The sequence below is a fragment of the Bactrocera oleae genome, chromosome 6, assembly GCF_042242935.1.
Source record: "Bactrocera oleae isolate idBacOlea1 chromosome 6, idBacOlea1, whole genome shotgun sequence".
NCBI classification, from domain to species: Eukaryota; Metazoa; Arthropoda; class Insecta; order Diptera; family Tephritidae; genus Bactrocera; species Bactrocera oleae.
This window is the reverse complement of record NC_091540.1, coordinates 744214-753893: the sequence shown is the minus strand read 5'-3', so window position 1 is coordinate 753893 and position 9680 is coordinate 744214. Positions and strand designations below refer to the sequence as shown.

The following is a 9680-nucleotide window of genomic DNA, read 5'->3' as shown; positions in this document are numbered from 1 at the left end:
GATTCAACTCATCGTAAAAATTATAGAAATATTTCGGGATTTCCTAGATTTGGCAGCACTGTTGACATATGCATATGTATGTGCCTGCTATCATATGGCTCCAACGAACCAAACACCAAAAGCGAATTTGAAATAATACACAAAACCAAAACAATACGAAGAGAGCCAATAACTCAGAGCGCACAGAGCGTTGCCGCCCATACGGCGCAGTCGCGTGCTCATTTCGCAAATGAGAAATTTACGATTTGTTTGTTTGCCTACATTGCATTGTTGTTGTTGTAAATGAAATAGTTTCTTTGTTTTTTATCACTTTGGTTTTGCAATGTCAATTTGTGTGTGAGCGCGTGCCAATTGTCGTAACGTTTCGCTATAAGAAAAAATACAACAACAAGGCTACAAAGCACCGTTCGAGGAAATGAGCGAGTTTAGTGGTTGTTTATGGCAAACGGTAAGCCGAAAATTGGTTGTGCGGGTGGTGGGTGGTCAAGGCTCAAGAAAGATCTTAGCTTGCAGCTAGTTATTTTGCAGCGGAAATCAACCCTCAATGCGCGGACGCAAGTGTTCCGAATGCCAATAACGGTAACGACTGCGAAACATTCGGCCTGAACATCTAGTACGCTGATGGAAACGAACGGTTAAGCTAGCGCGAGCGCGTCTCTACTTCGAATCTTCGAACGGCAAACGGTGTATTTATGAATTAATGGATATTCAATGGCGGTCAGAGCAGTGTGAGCGACAGCACAGCGTCATAGCGTGAATATAGTTGAATATAGTAAAAAAAAATGGTAAAACATAAATAAACGAAAAAACAAGTAGACACCGCAGTTAAAGCTGCAGGAAAATCAGGCGCAGTGCAATTTATCGTGGTAGAAAATTGACGAAACACGGTGGTGGAATAACGGTAGTGTACAAGTATGTGTATCTACATACCAATATATACATATGTATCATATATATATATATATATTTGTGTGTATGCGTGCTTGTGTGCGCTTCCATTCAGTAGCTCCAACAGCGGTGTGTTGTTATTGCTGTTGGCAGCGTTAATTTGCAGCCGCGTCGCAAGCTTCGTGCCAGCGCTGAGCGTATTTGAGTCGAGCGCAGTCAAAGTAATAAATCAGTTGGCTGCGGATAACAGCGACGCCAGCGTGTTTGGCGCTTTGCAAAATTACTAAATAACGTGTTAACGGTCGTTTGGTCAGTTGATATAATGAAAGGAAGTTTTGAATTTTTTTCAATAAAATTCGAATAACATTGATAAAACAAAGAGTTGTGTTCATAACGGAATTTTTCAAAATACATGTTGAATTTTAAAACATAAACATGTTTTTAACAAATCGGAAATTAATTTCGAATAATTTCGCGCAACACATTTGTGTTATTGAAAAATTTGAAAACCTTTTTTGAAATTATAATTTTTTATTCCATCACATATTAGTTTTACATTATTTATTCATATTTTCATTATCAGTTTAAATAATTTATTTGAAATATATTTCGTCATTCGGCAATTATTTTTAATTTTTTATTATTATAAATTATTTATTTAATTTTTTTCATAATTCCTAAAATATAAAAAAAAAATTTTGTGCAAACTAATAATATGTTAATTTAATATTATAAATTTTTAAAGTTTTTTTTCAATTCCTCAATATAATATTTAAAATTATATAATACAAGTACATAATTTATTTAATACTTTCATTTTTCGAATATTTCTGCTTGTCACATTGAAACCACACAAAAAAAAAATTTAATAGTATTTTTATAAAATTAAAAAACTTTTAAAAACATATTTTTTTTTGTTTTTTATAATAAAATAATTTAAAATTAACAAAATACAAATTAAAAACTATTTTTAAATTAATTAAAGATATACACAGTATTTCGAATAAATAAAAAATATTGTTTTTTAATTTCTCGTATTAAAAGTTTAAAGAAAACTTCCCAAATTGTTACAAAATATTTAGTTCTTAAGGAATAAAGTAATATATTAAATAAGTGAATATATTAAAGAAATTTACATAACAAATTTGAAATTTAATTTAAAAAAAAATATATATATTTATATACATATCTACAAAACATTTTTATTTTGTCAGTTAAAATTTTTTAAATTTATAATTAAAATGTGTTGAAATATTCTTTAAATAAATTATACAATAAAATTCGTTTTTAAAAATGTGTTTTTTTTTTAAATTATTTGTTGTTGTTTTTTTCAAATAATATTAAAAATTATTGGAATATGTAATTTTGACAAAAGTTAAAAAATTCGTTAGTTATACAATAATCTTATATAAAATTACTATTTTTTGTTTTTCCTTTTTTTAAGTTTGTCTTTAGTGGTTTTTTAAATATGAAATTTCATTAAGTAAGAAAAAATATTTGAAATAATAAATGAGCTCGTATTAAATATTGAAATCATAAATATTTCGCATTATGTAAATATTTTCCAAATCTATTAAGCACATAACTTAGAAGATAGTGATGACTTTTTGGTGTTTAAACTATAAAGCGATAGTAATAAAAATAAAAAAAAATTGTAACAAATCTTTTAGAAAGAAATACGCAATAGCTTATTGCTTTTTGTGTTGTTTTAAAGTAGTATGGGTAGAAAATCTAACTGAAAAAATTATATTTTCGGAGCTTTTTGAAAGAAAATTAAGTTTTATTTGCTTATATCTTCACTCTTAATTATTATTTTTACTTACCTCCAAATTTTTAACGAAACAATTCCAACTATTTCATATAAACAATTTTTTTTCATATAACTGTTTTGTTAATTTTAGCATTATTTCATTTAAATTTTTTTCGAACAACACGATAAGGATATTGCGAATGTACAAATAAAATTGGTTGACTTAAAGTTGAGATTCAAACGGAAGAGTTCGATATATATAAATATTGTTTTTCCAACACTTAAGTGACGAGTGAGTATTTTAAACCTTAATTAATCTCAATTAGTAATGTAAAATAACTAATAAATATTAAACTTGAATTGCCAATCTAGAAAAGTTCTGATAAAAAATAATATTTAGTAAACATTTGTAATATAAACAAAAAGAAAGATCTCATATAAACGAAGAAGAACAAGATCGCATACAATTAATTAAAAATTGAATTCATTAAATTATAGTTTTTTTCTTGAGAATCCATACTTTTGATTCTTTTCGTTAGCTCATGAAACCTATATTCAAAAGTACTATAATCTTAAAAATACCCAAATTAATTAAAATTAAAAAAAAAAAAATATTATTAAAAAATCATATGTTAATGAAAAAAAAAATATAAATAAAATAATTTATTATTTTTATTTAAATAATATTTGTTAAATATTTATTTTTTTATATTTTTTTATTAGTCAATATTTTTAATACTTTGCTGTAGCCAAATCAAGCTATAATAATAATAGTAAAATAAAGTATAAAAAAATATATTTAATAATAAATATAAATATTAATAAAGCACGAAAAGATTCAAAAATCAAAAAATGCATAAATATTAATCTTTTTGTAACTGAAACATTAAATTTTACATGCTTATTTGCATTCCAACGCATTTATCAACAAACCACCACCGGCTGCACTGCTTTGCAGCGAGCGACGACTGCAGCAGTGACGTTAACAACGCTAACGGCAGCGAAATAAATCAATAAATTTTTGAATCTTCAATGCGTGCCAATAAAATTATAATGAATGAGAAATACGGCATTAAACTTTACAACTCAATTGAGAACGCAAATGTGCTAATAAAATTTGCGAAAATAAACAAGCCATATTAAACAAATATAAATTAATGAAAAAGAGAGAAAAGAAATAAGCAAAAGCAAAAAATTGTTTTGCAAAAACTAAAGCAAACAGCAACAATACGCAACGGTATCGAACAAACAGAGAGCGAGACACAAGTGAGCAATTAACAGAGGTGAACTGAGCGCAGAGCGGCGCCGACAATAAGTGTAGTGTGAATTTCTTTGTGCGCGTGGGTTTTTATATTTTGTGAGCATTTTAGTTTAAAGAAAAAGTTAAGACTTGAAAAAACAAGTAAATAAACAAATAAGTGATTAAGAGGTGGTGTAGAAAAATTGTAAAAATAAATTTAAACAAATAAATTAAACAAAAAGCGAAGCTGATAGCTGGTGTGAAAGCAGCGGCAGACACGCGACTGCATGTGCCGTTAGTAAAACGTTGGCGTAGTGAACGCAGCAGCAGCGCTTGTTAGCGAGCCGGTGGTTGGTGATCCGCTAGGGTTTTTGCATTGTACTCTTTTGACTCAGAGTCAATGTCAATGCGTGGTTAAGTTGTGTGAATCAAAGTGTACATTATAAATATTTGAAAATATATATGTGTGTACAAATGTATTTACATATACGCAAATTCAACTGTAAAACAAAAAACATAAATTATTGTTCCCTTTAAATTATTTTTCTATAAGAAAAAACATTTCTAGCAATATGTTCTATTTGTATACTTATTCTGCTACTAGCGTAGCGGCCCTGTGACTGCAGTAATTGAGGCAGCATGCGTTAACAGTGAACCGTAGATAAATTAGGCTGTAAATATTAAAAAATATTCAGTGTAGAAAAGGCAATTAGGAAGGTTAACAAATTAAAATTACATTGTGCAGTAATATTTTTTATTTATTGTTATGAATATTTTTTTTGTGATAACAAAGTGAGATAATTTGCTAAAAATAAAAAAAATATAATATTTGGGAATTTTTATTGCATTTTATTTGTGTGAAAAACGGCATTCCTTGCAAGGAAAGAACCTTTTCACGTCGAAACCCCTATTTTCTATTTGCTCTATGCATCTAACTTGTTGAAATTCAATCACAGCCATATCCAACAAGTTGCTTCTGAACTCGTAATTATTTTTAGTTTTTTATATTGTCTCATTATCATATTAAAACAGTGTAAATAAAAGAGTTTATTTATTGCTCAGGATTGCATTTTATGTACTTGGTTAGTAACTAGTTCCTTTAATGCTCAGAAAATAGCATTTTTCCACTGAGTAATCCATAATATATTAATATTTAAGAAATTCTTAGCGCATATATAAATTACAGACACACCTAGAGTTTTTAAAGCATATACTTTGGTCGGAAAAGTTGGAAAATGGATCAACAAAGCCATTTGTGAGCAAATCTTAAGATAGAAGGGAGATCTCATATGAGCACATATGTATATAAACATACGCATCTAGTTCATATACATATATGTATGTATATTACATATGCATAATTTATAATGCGCCACTGTGCGAAATAAATCACTTGATACTGAGCTTAAGAAATCACATTAAACCTCAAAACACACACACACATGTACATAAAAAGCATGGAAACTTATGAAGCTGATAAATATAAGACCCCAAAACGACCACAATGTCTAAGTAAAAGTCACTAGAATGCAGCAAAAGACTTAGTACTTGCGTACAACCAGGGAGCATAAGTAGCCATGGCAGCGCTGCCGGCATACAAGTGCGAAGTTTTCGCAAAGCAAACTACTTGAAAAAGCAAATCATATAAAGTTTCGGCAGAAGTGAGAAAAATAAATAAATAAATACATACAAATATTTGTATTGTGTGTTAGTAACATAAGTAAATACCAATTGCTTGAAAAAGCAAAACAAAAAAGGCTTCAGTAGCGCACTAAAGAGAGCGCGTGCCGGCGTGCTGCGCAACAGCGAAGGCGACTGCATTTCATCGCGGCTGACGTCGCATCATTTACAGCGACAATATGTGACAACGCTGTTTGCTTTGACAATTCCTTGCAAATGCATACACGCACATGCACACACACACATACACAGCGAATGCACACTCATGCCTGCGCGATACCTGTACGACTGCATCGGTTTGCCCTTTTTGCAACGTCTAGACACCTGCAGACCACACAGCGTTGGCTAGCGTCGATGTCGCTGACGTAGTCGTGACTGACACTGTGCCGTTGTTGCTGCTTCGTGCACCTACATGCAAGTAAACTGGCCACACTGTCGGCATTTTATCTCCGGTTTTTCGCATTTTTTGTTATTACTTCTGACTTTTTTCTCATTTTCGTTTACAGTCATTCATTGCTGCTGCAGTTAAAGGCCACAAAGAAATGGCATTTTCTTACTCGCAAAAAAGCAGTCCACTAAACTTTATTGCAAACAACAACAAAAAGCACAAAGAGGTAGACAGTTAACATTTACGCGAGAGTTTCACTCTCTATTTCTTCTTCAACAACTTTACTCTCTGTTTGTCTGGCAGTTTTGTCGTTCATTGTGAAAAACGTGCAGCACAAAGAGTCAAAAAAGGAAATAGCGCTGGCATACACACACACACTTGCAAAGTCAAGCGTATGTGTAGCGTCTTCCGTAATTCTGTGACTATTTTAAAGTTGTGGCTTTTTATTAATGCAATGTTTGTGCTTTTTTCGCTCCCTTTTCTTGCTGCTTCTTTTGCATTGCAGACATTGCTCAGATAATTCGGCGTCAAGTAGCGAGATTTTTCTTTAATGTGTCTGATAGCTATAAAATGACTGGCGTTAAACGAGTTAAATCCCTCAAGTGCATAGTTATGTGAATTCTTTTTCATAATTGAGCTGTGAAGTGCAGAAAAATGCGTGATTTAGAGCTTTATATACGAAATTAAGATACTAAGGTATTTGACATGCAAATTTTGAATGGAAAATGAAAATATTTAAATAGCACGATTGCTTGAGTTTCAATTATTATAAAATAATATTTCACATCTAAAAGATATCTACAGAAGAGTAAACTGAAAGGCTGCCAACTTCAAAAACCTATTGAGAAAAAATTAAAAATAAAAATTTTAGCTGTCGCATTAACTCCTATTGAGTTAACTATTTACTTTAATTATGAATAGCCTATAAAAATGCAAGCTAATTTCACTAATTAGCAATTCGTATACCGAATATCTCTTAAAGTTATTTAAATAAGAGGCCTCTCAATTAAATAGCAAAGTGCTATTCTCTCAAAGCATTATCTAATGTTAGGTTAAATCTATCATCGAACTTGGTGCCGATTGCTTCTACCGCAGGACCATTACAAAACTGAAAAACCCACACCATCTCATATTTCCATCAATCACTCTTTTACCTACCCGTTGGAAAATTTTTAAAGTTTGTTCAAGAGATTAGGAGCAAATAGTAAAGCATCACCCATTAGCATAGGTTCTTGAGTCTCAAACTTGCCACCGAAGCATCATTTACTGTTAAAACTTAGTCTTCGGCCTCCGTCGTTCATTTTCTAACTATTTTTTTAATATTAATACTTAAGAATATCCTCTGAAGAAACGTATCTATATTTTTGATGAAGTGGTGATTGGATTCATAAAGTTCTATGTGTATCTGAAATCTCGAAGCCAAATATAAAGTTTGAGGCACGTATATTTTTATCGTTTTCGCCAATCTAGTTCTTTAATATTCACGAACTTCGTCAAAAAAAACAGCGCTTTAATAGAATGCACAGAAATTTCATCGCCTCATACAAAATTCACTCCCCAATGTATACAGTTATTTATTTATTTGCCATTTCACATGTGTCACATAACATTTTCCAATATCGCCCAATTGCAGTTCCGGTCGAAGCCCAAAAAAAAAGAAAAATACAAAAAAAAATGCTTAGAATAAAACCAAAAACGAAGCAATAAGACTCGCAATTGACGTATTACAAATATCCGAGCTATTGCCCTCGACGAAATTTCGTTCGCAACAGTCACTATATGGAGCTTAAATTGTTGTTGTGTTGTTGGTTTGTTGCTGCCGCTGCAAGCAACGCCGCTGCTGCTACTGCAGTCCCAGCTGTCTAATTGAGTTTGTCTGGCAGGCTAGCGGGCTGGTCGTGTGACGGACCAAGGGTGGCCTTATTTAGTATTACGCAGCAAATTATTGTTGTTGTTTTTGTTGTTGTACCATCAGCCATTACACTAGTGCTATTGACATTTTTGCTATTATTTATGTAACATTTGATGTATTCTTGCACATGCTGATACCAATGATGCTGATTTGTTGTTATTATACCAGCTTATGTTGTTCACCCAGCAAGCAATAATGCTCGAAGTAAATAACTAGAAGGTCCAACAAGTGAAAGCATAAATAGTAGACCTGCATTAAAAATGAAAGAATAGTGATGGTGTTGGGTTTTTTCGGAACTTTATGCCAGGTTGATCCCATAACTTCGACATGTTCTTTCAATAGGCCATGTCCAGCATTTTCAAATAATTTTTAGCCAAAAACTTTAGCATTTAATTTTTGGCAGATTTCTCACAAAACTTTAGAAAAATATGAGGACCTCAACTCGGTAAGCTCACACTCTCGTTCGCTATTGTATTTTAGGTCTCTTTAAGTAGTCTTATGTTGAAACTATCACTTCTTAGACTTTAAGTAAAATCTCCACCTGTAGTAAAGGGAAGTAATATCTGAAGAAATTACTGCAGCATATGCTTATGATATCACAGAAATGAACTAGGACAAAGGCAAACATACTTTAGATCACCTGAGTTGGCTCTTCGTTGGACCTACGTACCTCGCGTGAGCTTAGCAGGCGGTGGACGACGACCAGCTTCTGTGCGACTGCGAAAACCTTTGTCGACGCATGTGACAGGATCGACTTTTTAACCTAACCTAAACTAATCTCTTGAAGTCATTGGAACGCCCAATATTTGAAAAAACTTCTTTTCATTTACACCACCGCACCTCTTAATTAAGGCTTAGAGCAGTAAAAGCTGCTACGCATAAGGTCATTCATGCTGCTGCTTGACGCCTTAACAGCTTTGGACTTACCAGCATTTACCGGATGCCAATCTACTGCTTTTTGGGTATATTATTGTTGCTGTTGTTGTTATATTTCGATTGCTGCTTACTATTGCTGCTGTTATTTATGTAAAACTTCAATCGTCAACCCAGAATCCAGTCAAGCGCGTCCAAGCGCCATAAACAACCCCCACGAAGCAGGGACAAACACCTCGCCAAACACACATACATGCACAACATCATTTATATGCCGTTACATACGCACACCTACTGCTGCAGACACGTGTAGAGGGCAACACAAACAAACATACCGACATATAAATGTATAAATGAAAAGTCAGTCAGTCGCAGACTGCAGGACGACTCGACTCGAACGCAGACGGTCTGGCTCTTCATCTTCATCAAACGCAGTGGCATCGCAGCTTATGCTTGCCACCGCCCGACTGCTGTTGACTGCCTGATGATGTTTTGTTGCTGCTGTGTTTTGAAGCTACTTACTTGTTGTTGTTGATTGCGGATTTGTTGTTGTTTTCTGCCGTCTCGTTTGCCACACTGTTTTTGCGCGCCCGTGCTGCAACACATTTGAAGTGTCATTTTTCTCCGCCGACGTCTAGCGTCATCGTTGTCGTCTCAAAACTGTTGTCCTTCTCTTTGTTCTTCTGCTTCTGCTTTATCCTCCGATTTCCCTGTTTTGATATTTTTTTCATCCTTTTGGACTAGTGCTTCCTCCAGAACGCCCCACTGAGTGCTCGTTTGCTTGTTTGTACTCGTAAATAACGTGTTCTTGCAACGTTAGCGGCAACCGCTGCAAAGCTAAAATCAAACAAGCTTCTTTGTTGGGGGTTTTCGGTTGAGTTAAATGGGTATGGCAACAACGCATGTATTCACGCAAAGTGGCAACATCTGTCTGGCGTCAAATTGTATA

The 9680-nt window shown here is 33.1% G+C and overlaps 1 non-coding gene across 5 annotated transcripts in view; it reads left to right on the top strand.

Annotated features, from left to right (window-relative positions):
* The first annotated feature begins 461 nt into the window (after positions 1-461).
* LOC106623502 (uncharacterized) overlaps positions 462-9680 on the top strand; it is a 151678-nt gene continuing 142459 nt past the window's right edge. Inside the window, exon 1 of one of the 5 annotated variants that reach the window (XR_011397092.1) lies at positions 462-912. This is a non-coding gene — a transcript (uncharacterized protein). Of the gene's footprint in view, positions 913-2811; positions 2931-3921; positions 4233-9680 lie in introns of those variants that run through there. The other 4 variants (XR_011397091.1, XR_011397088.1, XR_011397090.1 and 1 more) reach the window with 4 other exon arrangements.